General features: G+C 48.7%; 1 protein-coding gene across 11 annotated transcripts in view; it reads right to left on the bottom strand.

Annotated features, from left to right (window-relative positions):
* Positions 1 to 12,096, bottom strand: part of Auts2 (activator of transcription and developmental regulator AUTS2) — a 1,090,556-nt gene that overhangs the window by 171,852 nt on the left and 906,608 nt on the right. For 2 of the 11 annotated variants that reach the window (XM_087578360.1, XM_087578362.1), the window contains exon 1: positions 6,740 to 7,568. The gene's annotated coding sequence lies outside the window, so the exon portion shown is untranslated. 11 annotated transcript variants of the gene reach the window in all.

Raw genomic sequence — 12,096 nt, 5'->3', positions numbered from 1 at the left:
CTGGCAACACAGCTCAGTCAGTTACAGTGCTTTGCATGGGTGAGGACAAGAGTTGGATCCTCGGTACCCATGTGTACAAGAGCCGGAGATGGTGGTGCGTGCTCTTAAGTCAAGTACTGAAGAAATGCAGCAGGGCAGATCCCTGGGGCTCACAGGCCAGTCTGTAACCTTAAGGCCAGTGAGAAACTCTCAGAAGTGTGTGTGTGTGTGAGTATGTGTGTGTATGTGAGTGTGTATGTGTGAGTGTGTGTGTATGTGTGAGTGCATGCGTGTGTGTGTGTGTGTGTGAGTGTGTGTGTGTGTGTGGTCTCACCAGGGAAAGTCTGTTTCACGATAACGGTACTTGACGATCAACACCGAGGTTGACGGATAGGAGTATCTTTCCTCCATCACTCCACCCTTCCATCCCTTCCTCTCTTCTCTCTCCCTGCACCCCTCTCTCCCGAAACATGGACTCCACAGAAACTTGCTTTTGTCCTGCTCCGTTAGCAGAAGAATCAAGGAAAATGGAGCACTGGGGTAAAAGGCCACCTTTGTGTACCAGGTGCCTCTGAATCTGTTACGATCCCAAGCTGTATAAGGTCCATTTTTTCAAACACAAGCTGAACAGAAATTCTCTCTAGGTACCGCTAACTTTAAAGAGAGGAGTGTGTAAGAATCCTGATTTGAGAGAGTGACGAGTGCTCAGAGACGGAATAATTTATCTCCTGCCCTGCTCTTTGCTCTATCAGAGAACTCACTTCTTCTGAACATGCACATCATTGTGAATTTAAAACAGGGCTCAAAGGTTGTCATTGTGATGGACATGTGGCTTCTCGGACATATCCTCGCCCAAGACACAGTGCAGCTCCAGAGCTCGCCGGGGACACTTGAAAGGATCTCAAGATCCGAGGTGTGGGTTATTCCCCACACAAACGCCCTGACCTGCTTTTTGAATTTACAGCCCCACAGCCTTGTGCTAACTATGTAAAAGAAAAGGTGACCCAGATACTCGAATGATCGCCCAGCTAACTAAAGAAATCAAGGGTTTTGGTGCTTAAAGAGCTATCCAACATCCAGCCTCGTTATGTTCACTACACTCGTCCTCTCCTCTCCTCTCCTCTCCTCTCCTCTCCTCTCCTCTCCTCTCCCCTCCCCTCCTTTCCCTCTCCTTCTCACCTCCCTCTCCTCCCCCCTCTCTCCTCCCTACCCCTATCTTATCCCCTACTCCCTCCTTCTCTCTTCCCTTCCCTTCCTTCTCTCCCTCTCAATTCTCTCTCACACCCCTTTTCTTTCTTCCCTCTGTTTTTCTTTGCTTATTATGATTTTTGAGATAGGGTCTCCTCTCTCTCAGCCAAGGAGAATTGTGAGCTTCTGGCCTTCCCTGCCTCCACCTCCCTATGCTGGGAATTACAAGTGTGCCCCACCACGGTGGGTTTATGCAGTGTAGAAGATGGAACCCAGAGCTTCAGGAAACCAAGCCACATCGTCAGCCCCTCTCAGCATCCTCTGGAAAACACTATGCTTCAGTGAGCCTTGGGACGACCTAAGAACGTTTGGAATAAATTGCCACAGTGGAACAGACTGCCCCATCGAACAAACAGGGACCTGTAGTATCATGAGACCCTGAGCCTCCTGGGGGAGGAGCTGCTTGTAGACCAAGAACCAAAACATTTCGTCATTAAATCCTCTCCAACCTGAATGGGGCCAGGTGCCAGAGATCAGGGCTAAAAACCCTGGCCAAGGCTTGGGAGCCCATTACAGCAGCCAAGTTGAATCCTGGAATGTCTGGATTCCGGCACTTCAAAGCTGATGGGGCACTTGGAAGATAGATGGAGAGGGTAACATCTTGTTACACTGTAGATGGTCTTGCTAACAGGTAAGAGGTGGCTAAGGCTTGCTTTAGACCATGTGTTTTGTTATCCCCACCTGCCATGCGCCAAACTCAAAATGTCTTCCTAAGGACTGGGAGTGCAGCTCAGTTAGCAGATGGCTTGCCTAGCATACAGAGAACCCAGGGTTCTACCCCGAGCACCATCTGAACCAGACATGAACAGAGAGAGAGAGAGAGAGAGAGAGAGAGAGAGAGAGAGAGAGAGAGAGAGAGAGAGAGAACGTCTATCTATGAAAAGAAGCTACTTGACATCTCTGAGAACTTGTTTGATAATCTTAGGTTTTATGAGCCAGGCCTCTGCCCTGGAGACTGGGAGAAGTCCCAGCAGTGCAGCCTGCTGCCACAAAATTGGAGACTGTACAGGGATGCCTGCAAACCTTTTCCCACCTGTGGTGCAGAGTGACTCAGGCTCTTCCAGGGGAGAATGGCAGCCTGTCTATACAGCCCGGCTCACACAAGGCTGCCATGGTTTGGATATGAATAGCTCCCCACAGACTCATGTATGGAATGCTTGGTCCAACAGCTGGTAGTGCTGCTTTGAGAGGCTGTGGAAGCCTTTAGGAGGCTGGACTAGTTAGAGGAAGTAGGTTATTAGAGGCTGGGCCTTGGGAGCAAATATCCCTGACTGCCTCCTGTCTCTCTGCTCACATTTTTGAGCTTTACTTGCTAGAGATGGGGTCAGTACCCATGGTGGGCTTTCACACGCTACACACAATCCTGTCATGGAAGGCTTGCTTGCTGCCTAGCTGCTTGCAGAGCAAGTGGGGGAATGAGAAGACCTGGGTTCCTCTCCCCAACACGGAGAATGTTTAAAAACTAGCCTGGCTCTGACAGTCTTCATGTGATGGCTGTCTCACTGAGCCTACAGTCCTACCTCCTCCTGTTCTGTCATTCCTCACAGGTTTGGACTCTAAGATTTTTTTTTTTAAAGAGATATTCTACTTGCTAGACCCCGATATAAAAGTTAGCATTGTGGGAGAGCCCAACGTGTCCCGAGACACCCAAGCCATCTGGGGAGCTTGGTGAAATGCAGATTCTGGGCTCAGAACATGAACATGAGCCCAAGTTTGATCTCAAGCACTCGCTTAAACTTAGGCATGGATGGTTCAACTTCATAATCCCAGTGCTGGGGAGGCTGAAACAAATGCATACTGGAGGCTCTTGGTTACCCAGCCTAGCTGGATTAGCCCCAAACTCTAGTGAGAGACCCTGTGTTAAACAAGGTGGGGGCCTCAGAGGTATGGCTCAGTGGTTAAAGTACTTGCCATGTAAGTGTGAGGGTTAGAGATTGGAGGCCCAAGATCCATGTAAAACAAAATGCTGCATGGGTGTGTGGGTCCACTTGTTAACTCTCCCCAGGCAGAGACAAGGGGTCCCGAGAGCTAGATGGCCAGTGAGGCTGATTACCTTACTGGTGAACTCTAGGATTGATTGGTCCTGCCTTGATGACTAAGGTAGGAGGAACAATTGAGGATGATTCAGCCTTGAGTACCAGGTGCCTATGTATACATGTGTGTGCGCGCACACACACACACATCCACACACACACACACGAAGTAATAGTTACAAAATAAAGATTTTGATTCTATAGTCAGAGCAGATGTGAGCTTCGACTGCCAAAGGTACTTTGGTCCCCTTCTTGAGAATTGAGGGCCTAGACAACCTTCAATGCCACCTCTGATTCTATAATGGGAAAGCACTATGAGGAATAAAGGCAGAAGTGTCAAATTTAGTAGGTCACACAAAGGAACCCATGTCACCCTGTCCTTGAGATCCAGGACACGGAACTGGGTTGAATGTGTCTGTTGTCAGAAGTGCAGGTACTCCCAGGAGCTAATCGCCCTGGACAGGAGCCAAGAGAAGCAGCTTTGGGTTCCTTTGTGTCCTGTTGCTACGTAGAAGACGTACCACTCCAGGCCGAGGCAGGCAACCTGCACTACGCAGCTGTTAGGCAATCGGTTATGGAATCCTATTGGTCTCGCCAAAGACGGAATGGGAGGGAAGGTAAAGAAAATGCAGAGAGGCCTGGGTGCGACACGCATGGCGTCTTTGCAGGTCCCTTTGCCCTCACACAGTGTCTTCTTCCTTCTTTAAGATCTATTTTTAGGGGTTGGGCATTTAGCTCAGCGGTAGAGCACTTGCCTAGCAAGAGCAAGGCCCTGGGTTCGGTCCCCAGCTCCGAAAAAAAGAATTAAAAAAAAAAGATCTATTTTTAATTTTAATCATATGCGTGTGTGCATGAGTGTGCACGTGTGAGCACAGGTGCCCCTGCATGCTCCTGGAGTTACAGGAGGTGGGCAGGCACCCCACGTGGGTGCTGAGAACTGAACTCTGGTCCATGAGAGAGGAGCGTGCTCTCTTACTCACTGAGCCAGAGCGGCGAATGCTTCCTTACTCACTGAAATCGTCGCTCCTGCCTCCAGTCTCTTCTAACATTGTGCTGGCCAATCTGTGTCCTGTTTCCAAGTTGGCTTGGCATTTGGAAATCTGGTTTGGACCAAATCTGTCCCTTACTCACCAGGTGTGGTTTCGTATCTAGCAATCCGGCTGGGAGGGCTCATTCCTGGAGGCCATGTGTTTACGGAGAGCACGTTACACCTGCTTTATCTCATGCCTTAAGAATGTGGGTTTGTGAGTAAGCTTCCGAACTGCTGTGTAAGCTTCAAAGCCTGCGTAATACCAAAGAGCTATCCCCTCACTACTGCCATTTCACCCGTCTCTAAGCTGTTCTATCCATTCAGGCTTGTTTCAGAGAAGACACATACTTAGGTATATAAGGTCATTGGCTCATACTGGGTTTGGAAGAGAAGCGAGAATTAGGACCTAAATCTAAAAGGATATTATCAGACAAAAGAAGATTTCATACCATCCCACCAAACACCTCCAGGACCAGAGAGATCATCGCAGGGCATGCTGGATGTCAAGCGTGGACTGCAATTCCTGACTCTTTCCCAACGCATAAATTGAAACAATTGACAGTAAGTGTGGGAGGGATCTGAAAACATACGGGGTGGGTGCGGGCGGGGCAGCACGAAGCAGTGATCTTTAATGTTTAAGGCCATTGGTCGTTCTTGGGGGGTGACAGGCTCCATATAGCCTTCCCTGTTGTGTCTAAGTATCTACTTACTGTAGTGTTTCCTGAAACATCAAAGGAGTGGGTGTCTGAGGTATCTTGTGAAGAAGTCAGACAAAATAAGACCAGGTCACTAACAAAGCCAGCCCATACCAAGAGACCAGGGCTCCGCAAAGGGACAGGTTTGGTACAGTTCTGATAAGAGTTTCCTGAATAGTGATTTAAAAAAAAAAAAGCCTTGGGAAGGACGGGAAAGCCAGATTAGGAGCCTTTAAAAACCAGGACACATAGGAGCTGGCTCTGTTGACCAAGCAGCAGTCTTTCATGACTAAGGACCTCGTTTAAATTGACAAAAACACGTGCAAAAGACATAACTCAGATCACCTGGGTGCCCTTGCACACCCATAACCTCAGGTCACCTGGGTGTCCTCGAACCCATAACCTCAGGTCACCTGGGTGCTCTTGCACCTAGAAAGCTGCAAGGCACCAGCAAAGGTTCTCGACCGGAGACACACCTAGGCAAGGCTCTGTCCACAGCTGCTCTTGTCTCATCCCCGAGGAAGGTGGATTTCAACTTCCAAAGTGCTGGCAAGCTTTAAAGCCCACGCGGTACCAAAGACACACCCTTCACCACTGTCACCACCAGCCATGTCCTAATGAACTGACGGGCAATTTTACCTTTGCTACCTCAGCCCACTTGTGGCATGAAGCCCTAGGCCAGTCCTGCTGAAGCAGCAAGAAGTCGAGCCGTGAGACGGCATGAACAGCAGTGGTACATTATCAATATATTTGAAGCCCCAAAATGGCCAAAACTCTGGGGCCTTCTCGTGAACCGGGGCTTAACAGGATTCCCCAAACTGACACTCAAGATAACACCCTCCCCACAATCTCCGTGAGCAAATTACATAATTGCATTTCGAGCAGGGCTTTCTCGCCGGCTTTCTCCGGTTCCATAGCTTCCCACAGGGGGAAAAGAACACCCAACCCTTTAGAACCGGATAAGTAAAGGAAACAATATACGGCCAGAGAAGCGCATAACGGCTCTCTAATTAACAGATTACTCCCCAAACTACGTAAATACCTATGCTCGTCAGAGATGGAATAATCACGGACAGCTGGCTGCCCCGCTGAGCTATCCATGCTTCAGACCAAACAGCCCAAAGCCCGGATTTTCAAGACAGAAACTCTAGGAGGGTAAAGCACACTCCTGAGCCGCCCACCCCCTCCCCCTTCCAGGTTCATTCTCCTAGAATTCTGGAAAACACCCGTCCTGGTTCATGCTGAACCTGCGAGTCCCAAACACCTCAGAGATTAACTGATAATTTCATTTGGATTTTTTTTTTTATGAAGCTCAAATTAGCTGCAAATCAAAAGTCTAGCTTGTCCCAGCAGGGTACAGAGTCTTTGTGGAGAATACAGCTGTACTTCTGTTACTCCAGCAAGGTACCCAGATTTATGTAAGCCTACTGGTTACTTATCCATTAAATGGGTTTCTTAACCATCACATTGGTTATTTAATTCCTACCCCATGGTTCCCCCTAGAAATAAAAAGTGCACTATAATTATATAAACTCTTAATTAAACTGAAGAATTCAGTTGCCATTACCCGTCAGTAATTCCACTCAATTAGGACAATAGACTTCCATTTATTACTGAACTCCTAATTGCTACTCATTTTCCTGGGTAGTAAATGCCAGTCCTATCAGACGAACCGCTTAAAGAAAATCCTGCCACAACATATATATTTCAATCCGGAGGGGGGTGGGGGGGGCGGTGAATCACATAGCCCTTACTAGTTAGGAGTTGGGTCCTCTTCTGCAGCCCAGAGTAACTCCTAGGCTCAAGGAATCCGAAGGCTGTTAAGTCCGGAGGCTGATGCCTCGGGCTGCCTGTGATCCACTGACGCCGGGAAGACTCAGCCACAAAGGCAGACCATTATCCAGGTAGACAAGAGAATCCCAAAGCCAACACAAAAGCGAAGAGAACTCAGAAACAATAGCACTTCATACAGACTCTGAGTTTCCAGAGACCAGGTTCAAAGTCTCCAAGAAAGAGGTATTTCAGATCGGAAAATCCAAGGTAGATACTGGGTTTGCCATGGGAACCATTTGGGTCCTGGAACACTCAAAATAAAGGTTCCTAAGTGGCAGCGTAGGGGTACCTTTGCAGGGATCAGCCAGGCTTCACCTTCCTAGGTCTGGCTTCCTAGGCAGGTCCAGTGTGCTGAGGACGAAGAGGTGTGCATTGGGCTTGCACAAGTCCTGTCGTGGAACCGGCTTTCAAATAGGTGTGCGGCGACTAGATGGGAGCGAGCGGGTAAGGAACCTACTCCCAACTCCGGGACAGCGGGGGCTCCGGAGCAGCGGCGCGACCCTAGTCCGCAGACCAACCAGGCTCTTGACGCGCCTCGACCCGCCTCCTCATGATCCTCTTTCCAATTAGCCCAGAAACCTGCAAACCCGGCCGTCTGCTAGCGAAGACACCCGCGGTGGGGAAACTTGACAATTTATTCCCGAGACCCGGGGGAGGTCACCCGCAGTGCACCAGCCGATTGGCTGCGGCGAAGGTTGCAGCGGCCGCAACACACAGGCAGAGCGCGCACAGCTTCGGCTCCCTGTCCGCAATCCCAGTGGGCCAGGCAGGGGTATATAGGCAGCTCTGTAGCCAGCGGGGAGGGGGTGACTTGGTGCACGTGACAGGGAGGCTGTCCTAGGCACAACAGCCCCCAAACTGCTCCTCTATCCGGATTGGGTGGCTGCTTGCGGCTGTTAGATGTCAAACTCCCTGAGTCCTGGAGCCTGCTTTCTCTCCTCTCCTCTCCCTCTCTCCTTTCTTAATTTCTTTCTTTCTTTCTTTTTTTTTTCTGGTTTACTGACAGGGTCTCAGGTAGCTTAGGTTGCCCTCTAGCTTAGTATGTAGCCAAGGCTAGCCTTGAACTCCTGATCCCCCTGCTTCCATGTCCAAAATGCTGGAACTACAGGCACATACAACCATGCCTAGCTCAGAAGAGAACACAGCTTTAACTCTAATTTCCTGTCACAAAGCGGGAGACAGAAGCTGAAAAACTGTAGGGGATTAGAGGTGAGTGAAGGTGGACTCTGGCCTGTCTTTCTTCCCTCCTTCTCTCTCTTTTGTTTCTCCTTCATTTCTCATTTTGGGGGTGGGGCGGGTGGGCAGGGTGTCCTGTATGTACCCCACGCCATCTTGGAACTTGCTTGCAGCTAAAGATGACCTTGAGCCCAGGCTCCTCCTTGGTGCTGGGAGTACAGAGTGCGCACCCTCACACCTGGTTTAGACAGTGCTGAGGATTAAATCTGGGGCTTCCTGTATGCTAGCCAAACATTCGCCAAACATTCTACCGACGGAACCAGAGGACCCCGGGCTGCCCTTGGTGCTGCCTTCCTCAGAGAGCATTTACAGCGGTGATGTCCCAGTTGTACGGGACACTGAATGCACTCAATTACTAGTGTGTATCCCACAGTAAATCAGAGAGTCTCGTCTGGTCTATACACTAAGAAACCAAGCTTGGAATACTGTGACTTCCACAAATCAGAATGGACATACGGAGTCAAGGCTCCAATTATGGACTGCGGCCACATTTCCGTGCTCCTTGACCCAGGGCGTGTGTGGAGGAAGACTGTTCTACAGAGCACTGTCTCTGTGCGGGGAACTCACAGCCTGGGGAGTATAGTAGAAGTCACAGAGGATGCTGCTTTCTGCCCCATTCTCGGTCTCTTGCTTAGGTAGCCTTCGTACACAGCCCAGGACTACCTACCCAAGAAACGGTGCTGTCTCCAGGGAACTGGAGCCCTCCTACATCCATTAGCAATAAGACGATCCCCCACGGTTCAATCTGATTGGGCATTCCTCCCTTCTCCGGTGACTCTAGGCCATGTCAGGTTGACACTTAGAGCTAACTAAGACAAAGGTACTATATTGCAAGTGACACCAAGTCCCTAAGAGTGGTGACAAAGTGGCTAGTCACACTTCTTATATTTTATCCACTCCATTTGGGAGATTCTTACTGCCTGGAGCTACATCAAGGTTAATGAGCTCATCCACCCCTGTCTCCCAGTCGACTCATGGTGTCTCCCTGTACTTTGGATGCACAGACAAGAGGCTCCTGTCCTCTGGCGTTGCCTTGATTCGGAATACAAAAAGGCAGGGCTCTGCATCAGAGCCACATTGTCACCTTCCTGGACAGGCTGGTGAACTTGCCGATGACTGCTAGCATAAGACACTTTCTCAAAGCAAGGCCTCTGGATCAGCAGGACCCAGGAGTGTATCAGCCATGACGAATACTGACATCAGGGGCAGCATGCCGCTTTCTGCTCCGGGATGTTTAGGGATGCTCAGTTGGGTGAGATGAACCTTCTGCCCAAGGGTCAGGGCTCTCTTGGATCTCACTAGACTCTATCTGGGGACCTGTTGTTCAGATAGCTGGTGTGTCATGTGGGGACACTAACACAGAGGGTGGGGGATGAGCTGCTACACTGTGGCATTCACTGGGGGTGGTGTCGCTAGACCTGAAGTCCAATCCTACCGAAGGCTCTTAACCCTTTCAAGAGAGGGACAGTCCCTCTGCTTGCCTGGCTACTGTGACGACTGAACAGCATCTGGTGCTTTAGGGAGGAAAAGAAAGCATTACTGACAGCAGGCTGGGATCTCTGAACCCTTGGCTGGGGAGATGGCTCACCAGGTAAAGGCTACCAAGACTGACGACCTGAGTTTGAGTCCCCGGAACCAATGTGGTGGAAGAAGAGAACTAATCTCTGAAAGTTGTCCTCTGACCTCCACCAAAGATTTGTTTGACATGCCTGGACCAAATATTAAATAAGTAAATGATCAAAATATGGACACTTAAAAAAAATGAAAAACAAAAGGGAGCTGTTCATTGTGGTGCCATGCAGCCCAGGCTGTCACTGAATGTGCTATGTAGCTGAGGAGAAGCCTTGGATCCCCCTGCCTCTACCTCCGGAGGGCTGGGATTCCAGGCATGTGCCATCATGCCCAGTGGAGGTGCTCCTATTATTTCTGTCTTACAGCTGAGAAAATTGAGTCATAAACGTGACAAAGAACTTGTCCAATGTTACGGAATTAGACACCAAACCCAGCTTTGCCTTGGCTCTTGAACCGAAAGCCCCAGGCTTAATGCTAGTGCTTATGACAAAAAGGTAAGAAAGGGACCTGCAGGATGACTCAGTGGTTAAAGCACTTGCCAGGCAATCTTGAGGTCTAGAGTTTAGATCTCTAGACATATACTTGATTGCCAGGTAATCATGGGGACCTGCGTGCTCTTCCAGCTTTGAAAGTGCCACTTTCCTGACTTTGACAGAGTCAGGGGATCCCCCCCAGAGAGTGGTGGTTACCAAGACTAGAATCAGGGTTTAGGTAAAGCGGATGAGGGGAGGGGACTGAGGATTATTCTGACATAGGCCTCCTAAGATCTGTTCATGCCTCTACATGAATATGCACACCCACACGTATGTGTCCGGACACAAGCAAAAACGAGAATTATATGACATAGGCAAAGAATGAAAAACAGAAGGAAAAATAAGCAGAGAAGGAAGAGGGGAGGAGGAAGAAGAGAAGGAAGAGGAGGAAACGACAGAAGAAAAGAAAAAGGAGGGGAAAAACCTTTGGAAATTCTGACTTCTCTTTGTTACATAATTTTGAAAATATGTTCTGAAATGTCTAAGTTTTCATTGTGAGCATGTACTGCATCCATAGCCAGCACGACTTGAATTGTCGCTGTGTTTACAGATGACTATCTCTGGGGCCAGCTTTAGAGGTGAGTCGATCCTTGAACCATCTGGGGGACCTCGGTGTTTGTTTCTACATGTTTGCCAGTTGCTGTGCCAGCCAAGCTGAGGCACAGAGGGCTGTCCTCACAGCAGCCAACCCAGAGTGAGAGAGATGGGTCCAGCAAAGGGCCTTGAAGGCTGACGCCGGGTGGGGAGAGCAGGCAAGCACAAAGGTATGGGATATTTTTTAAAAAAGATGGTGGGTGAACTCATAGTCAAGAAACAAAACTTACAATGAGTAGGCTGGTGTGACTTCCAGAATTTTCTCTTCTCCTGGAAGTAAGAGGAAGCAGCCTAGGCTACAACCCCAAAGCTTTAAAATAGGCAAACAGGAAGTTGGGGTGGGGGCTGGGGAGATGGCTCGGCAGGTAACGGTGCTTGCTGCCAAGCTTAAGGATCTGAGTTTGATCCTTTAAGCCCCACATGGTGAAAGGAGAGAAATGCTGACGACAACAAGTTATCTTGTCTCCATATCTATGCCCACACGAAAGGCAAAGAAATAAACATAATACGCAATAAACCCAAACAAAATGGGTATCTTGTCTTTCACTTTGTGAGCACTGGCACTAGGTCCTGTGCAGGGTGCCTTCCTTTTATGCTTTGCCTGTGGGACTCACAATTTAGAGAGAAACCAGGGTAGCTGCTGGTACCCTTCCTGTCTAAGTCACAGATACCAAAGCAGGCCAGGAATAGAACCATTTCCTTGCTTTTTGTTAGTGCTTTTCTTTTTAAATGGAGTCTAAAAAAGACTCGGTACATTATATATATATACATATATATATATATATACACACACATATATATACACATATATATATTAATATATATTATATATATTATATACACCAGGATAGCCTTAAATTTTCTATATACCTTAGAATGACCTTGACCTTCTTATGCTCCTGTATATAAGACACGTGTGTTACCAAGCCAGGTTTATACAGTGCTGGGGATGGAGCCCAGTGCACCCTGTAGGAGAGGCAAGCACTCTACCAGTTGGGCTACACCCTCTGTCCTCCAGCCAATAATTTTTGAGTTTCAGATGAGCGGTCTTTGGTCACCCCGTTTTACAATACAGGTAGAGCTGTTATAACAGGACTATGACATTTTCTTAACTCAATATGCCTCTACCACTCTTGCCGTGTCCTTGGGAATTCAAATATATCAAGACGTAAGATTTTCATATATTTACTCATGGGGGGGGGGGGTTAATGTGCTCATGGCTTAACGGAGGCTTCCGTTCAAAGATTTTTAAAAAATTTTAATTATATGTATGTGTGTACACATATGCAAACGTGTGCACAGGTGGAAGAGAAGAGGGCCTTGGGTCCCCTGGAGTTAGAGTT

This window comes from Rattus norvegicus, chromosome 12 (assembly GCF_021556685.1).
Source record: "Rattus norvegicus strain SHRSP/BbbUtx chromosome 12, alternate assembly SHRSP_T2T, whole genome shotgun sequence".
Lineage (NCBI taxonomy): Eukaryota > Metazoa > Chordata > Mammalia > Rodentia > Muridae > Rattus > Rattus norvegicus.
This window is presented reverse-complemented; position numbering and strand designations above follow the sequence as displayed.